The 5731-nt window shown below is 34.5% G+C and overlaps 1 long non-coding RNA gene across 1 annotated transcript; it reads right to left on the reverse strand.

Annotated features, from left to right (window-relative positions):
* Positions 1-501: 501 nt before the first annotated feature.
* LOC122275938 lies at positions 502-4987 on the reverse strand. Its single transcript, XR_006228723.1, has 4 exons — positions 4227-4987; positions 3508-3713; positions 1476-1685; positions 502-889 (listed from the first exon to the last, which is right to left on the reverse strand). It is a non-coding gene; the product is annotated as an uncharacterized LOC122275938 (long non-coding RNA).
* Positions 4988-5731: the final 744 nt, after the last annotated feature.

Below are 5731 nucleotides of genomic sequence, written 5' to 3' on the forward strand. Positions count from 1 at the left end.
GATCTCAATTCCTACATTTTAGGAATTGCACAATTCCTACCTTTTAGGAGATCTACTTGCCACCTAAGCCCTAGCCACTTTCCACTCTTGCCTTGGCCGAAACTCACACTAAACCCTAGCCAAAATTGACCATCACTCAACCATAGCACACAAGTGGCGCCTAGCATCCCAAGAGGCACATTGCCATGCAGCATCATCACGCAACCCGATATCACCTAGCTCAAACATCATCCATATTTCCCACCATTGAACCTTAGCCTCATCTCACCCAAGCTCATTTTGGGCTACACGTGATCTACACCAAGCAAATGAGTCATATCGGTCACTTGAGGAGCAACAATGAGAGGATAGAACCCTTAGTGTTTAGGGACTTGACCGAGGACCCCAACACAAAGACAATTGTAGCAGTGAAAAAACTAAGAAACCGGAAAAGAGGCTGACGTATGTGCTGGGTAGGAGCAAAACCAGTCTCCGTAGAACATAAAAGGAAACTGCTTGGAATGAAATTACAATGAAATTGCTCAGAATAAAGACGATACACAGAAACAATATATATAAGATATGTAGGCAAGACAACTTGTCTCATAGAAGGTAACCATTACAATTATAAATTAGAGAAAGATAACCTGTAATATTACTTACACTAAACAATCAACTACCGCAAAATAATTAAGGGCCATGAGCCCAACCAGCTACAGGAAGTGGAAAGCAGAGGGATTACAACTTACTCGAGAAACTTTACATAATTTACCACATAGCTGGTCAAAGGATGAACAGTTCCATCAAGTACAGTAGTTTTGGTGGCATCTTTTTCAACTGCTTGTTTGAAGTCACCAAAGGTCTCCTGGGCCATCTAAGCTAGCCGCTTTGTCAAACTCATCGCAGATTCCTGCATTTCAATGCAGTATATACTTTCAAAAAGTGTTCCAGTATGCTCTGGCCATTACCCAAAAAAGGGAGGGGGGGGGGGGGGGGGGGGGGACAAAAATGGAAAATGTGAAGTGTCATTTTTCTGAGTTATTAAACAGAAAGCAGACCAGTCTGAATATGCTTTTTTTGTAATGCATTGGCTCCCTACCATAGTTTTTTTAGAGACAGTAATATAAATTTGATTAAAAAGTGCTCGGAAGTGCAATACTATTAAAGGGATAAGTGTGTGCACGTCTGTATTAGCCTGTGAAAGAATAAAAGAAAAAAGTAAAATTTGACAAAGTAAAATATTACAATTTACACCACACAGCTAAGAGAAGGCATGACAATCAAAATGGATAAGCTTTAGCCAGTAGAACTGGGGAAGCAAGGCAGCAATTCGAAAGTTTTTTAGATATAATCCCAAGTTATGAGGAGAAATTTTTATGTCTGTCCATTAACGATTGAACTAATTAATTTTCATATGCTAAAGTCGAACAGGATTTAGTATGATAGATGATTTAGTAATCATGGTCGGGACTCGGGCATCGTAAAATTTCACATACCTCTTGCTGGAGTTCTCTCATTATCTCATACATGTCTAAAATAACAAACAATTTTCAGGTGATCTCTTGCTCTTGGAAATAGCGTCCCCAAAACTGAGGAGCAGACACACTGTTTGCAGTGATGTCAGCAAAACACTGATCCCTGAGAGAATCAATGCCATCGAATATTTGGTCGCAGACTTTCTTTTCCCCAGCAAAGAGCAGCTTGACCTGTTACATGCATTATTAATAGTTACGAAACCAAAAGAAGTGCCAGTTCAGCTACAAATAAGTACTCACAGCAATTCGCATGTAATATATCCAATTGCCACTCTTAGCCTCCAAAACCTCCCACTGAATTTTCTGGACACCATCCTTCACAAGTCTTTAAACACCTAATTTTCTAAGACTCTGTTCTAAAACCAAAGCACAAGTGTTCCTGATATCTAAAAAAAGTATATGATTGTAATCAATTAAACCATAATTCTTTTATAATAATAACATATTAAAAAGAGATGAAAAAGGATAGTAAGTGGAAGAAAAAAAATAGAAAAAGCAAACTGTATCATTCCTTATGATTACAGAACCCGTAATCACCTCTTAAATAAAAGAAACAACTGCCTCAATTTATTTTTAATTTGGGAGTGAAAAGGTGATATATATCATTTTTTTTATAAGTGATATATATCATATCACATATCCGAAAATGAAGAAATCAACTTGAGTTGTGCAAAAACTCTATTTTCCTTTGCCACTCTATGAGTCTCTACCCTTTTACATGTGGCATTGCCAACTCCTTTGGCAGCATCCACTAATAAACGTTAGAAACATGTTTCAACCCTGATGTTTTCACAAAAGCAGAGAACCGCACCAGCCTTTGTTTTATGAAAATTAGGCACAAGGCTTCAAAATGTAATAGGTATCCCAACTTAAATGTTATGATGGTTCCGCCAACCACAACCTAACAGGTGCATCATGCACAAGAAACAAAAGGAAAAACAAAGTATATTTTTATTTTCTTTAGACATTTAACGACAAATCAAAGCTTATAGGTTGTCCATTCATAACTGCTTTCGTCCCACAAAAGATGAAAATTTAGAAATGGTATGTAGCTAAATGAAAAATGAAAAAAATATATCCATTTATATTTTCATTTGAAAGATTTCATCTATTTTTTTTATGGGCACCAGGTGTAGAGGAACAACGTCTCGACTAATCAATTAAGAAATTTTCACTTAATGAAAGGTTTCCAAGATCAATTTAAAAGCTTTCATCTAGATTGTTTTCCTTTTCATCCATGAGTGCAAAAAGCGGAAATGATCAGTTGATTTGCATCTCAGCTTAGAAATCTCATAAGCAAAAGTGAGGCAACAAGGATTCAAAATTATCATAAATTCTTTACAGACCTATCAAATAATACAGTAACTGATCAAAAGATTCAAAATAAAAACTGGTTTGAATAATAAAATAAAGTACACTTATGTGCTACTTGGTAAACCCAAACTCTAAAGTGAGTTAAATAGTGAAATTCTAGTACAGTCACTCGGCAGTTGTTAAACATAAGTTCTTTCAAAGAAAAGCCAGGTACTATGTTTTCACAGATGAGTTGAGATAAAAGTTTAAAGTTAAATAAAATATTGTTAGAATATTTTTTTTTTAATATTATTTTGTTTTGGGATTAAAAAAGTTGAATTGTTTATTTTATTTTGTGTGAAAATTTGGAAAAATTATAATGATTAGATGATATGAGTTGAAAATATTTGTGAAAACAAGCAAGGCAGTCTTCCCTAAATAATAGTAAGAAACAAGAATAAAACATATAGAAACAAAATTTTGCTGGTTAGATCTATCAGCCATACAGCTCAACACAGAAAAAAAGGTCCTTGAAGATGCCAAAAAAATAGTGAAAAGAATTATGTAGCTAGTGCAGTTCCTAATATGATTAGAACAACACGACAGGTAATTGCAACACGGGTAAGTTTTAATAGATTAGGCTGATTAGCTGCCCCATAAGACAAAATTAACGCAGCAGTAGTTATCTAAGAAAATGAACCTGTAATTTGTTAACAGCTGTCTGAACTAATCTTCAAGTTTTGAGATAGCTTTTGCAAGCAAGGTATTTGTCTGGTTAAGGATGCCTCCCCTACTCTTAAAACTTCTATTGCTGCTGAAAAAACAAACAATGCTTCTCCGCCGATCAATTGCTTCTAGGTAACTTTCAAGGTCCTCATGTGGTCCTCTGAGTATCTTCACCTCTGCCTACATATTCATATCGAACAGAAAATCAGCATAAAAAATCAGAATTATGTGTTAAAAAGAATTGCAAGACACAGTTTTATTTCTCAAATTCTCTGCGTAATCATGGAGACTGCCGGCTCCAAATTGCAACTTGAACTGTCTTCCAAAGAGATTCTTTTTTTTTCTTTTTTTTTCTAAGTAAGATGGCTATTTTATTGATCATATAATTTTTCAGCTCATGGTGGATCAAAAATCACATTCTCCCGTCGTTTGACAAGGCAAATTAGAACAAGGCGATTCCTTTTTGCACTTGAGTATACATCGCTTTCACATAAAACATACAATCTGACTACGTTCCAAAATGGTCTAAACAAGACCAAACACGCCCAAAAATAAAGGGGACGGACTTGATATTGTCAAAAAATTAACCAAGTTTTTAGTCTAAACTAAATACGTCCATCGTAAAAGGTGGCTGAAACATTATTATTTTCCTGTCTCACTTACTGCTTACTCAAAACGAAAAGAGAGACCAACCTTGGGCGTGAGGTCAAATTTCCCCAATATAACATTGCGCCCTCCGTATCGAATGTGTTCGAATGAATCGAATCTACCACAGCCACAGAAAATGCATACATATACATATATAACTCAAAATCAAAACGCTTTGCATCAGAATTCATCATGTAGATCTCATTAGGAGCATTAGAGAGCAGAGACAAAAACCATTTCAACAAATTGCATTGCATTTCTCCATCGTTTTAAACATTTGTAAAGGAACAGTGTTGAAAACATGACTCGTGGGCTTTTTCTATCATTTTCTTTTCGCTCGCACTGGAGATTTGTTTCCTCTATTTCCTCGGTAACCAAACAGGGAATAGGAAAAGTGTACTTGAGTGGGACGCATGGCGGTTTCGAGGGCGGAGAGGCGGTGGTCGAAGGAACCGAGAATGGAGACCAAGTTGTCCGTGTGATGGTCTGGTTCTTCTGCAGCGACTCTCTGATGGATGCTGCTCTAGCGCTCAAGGCCTCCACTGCCTGTGGTAACCGCATTTTTCTGTAGTCACCGGATTTTGTACCACTCTCTCTCTCTCTCTCTCTCTCTCTCTCTCTCTGTGTTTGGTCGGAGATAAAATGTAAAACGAAATACGCAAAATTTAAGAATTCGCGATTTGAAGGTAGTAGATGTAAATCAGTTTCCTCCGTTGCTTTTGGTATTGCCATCGTAATACAGGGGAGGCGACGAAATCGTCTTTTTTTCTTTTTTTTTTCCGGAAGGATTTGACCAAATCGTTATAAGAGCACTACCAATGTTCTTTCATCATCCTTCAAAATATATTATTAATATTTATTTTCTTATTTTATATATTAATTTTTATAATAGATCATATATTAATTTTTTTTATTTTTTTCATATCATTTAAATAATATTTTTTATTTTTTTAATCATTTCCTTTCTATCAAAAAAATATTTTTTATTGTCTATAATGTAAACACAAAATAAAATTATATAAGTTAAATAAAAATAAAAAATCAAATCAAATATAAAAAAATTGGATAAATAATTTTTTCAAGATTTATTTAGAAAAAAATAAAATAGAGGTGTTTTAAATGATGAACAATAAAAAAAAATTTGTATTGAAATATAAAAAAAAAATGTAAAAGGAAATAAATGAGTAAATGAAATATAAATAATTAAAAAATTATTTGAAAGATAAATGGTACCCGCTACATGTAACGGGTTACTATAATAACTTGTATTTTACAAAATCTTTTAACTAATCAGATGGAGTTCATTTTATAAATATTTTTTTATTATAAACTATCTTGAATTGTATGATCACATTTATCTAGTCGTCAAATGTATAGTGCATAGTGTCAGTATAGTACTGTATAGTAACTGGTATAGTGAATGGTCGACATATGCACAGTGCATAGTATCAGTATAGTAACTGACATAGTGAATGGTCGATATATGCACAGTGCATAGTACTAACATAGTACTGCATAGTAACTGGCATAGTGAATGATCGACATATGCA

Source organism: Carya illinoinensis, chromosome 9, assembly GCF_018687715.1.
Source record: "Carya illinoinensis cultivar Pawnee chromosome 9, C.illinoinensisPawnee_v1, whole genome shotgun sequence".
In the NCBI taxonomy this organism is placed as follows: Eukaryota; Viridiplantae; Streptophyta; class Magnoliopsida; order Fagales; family Juglandaceae; genus Carya; species Carya illinoinensis.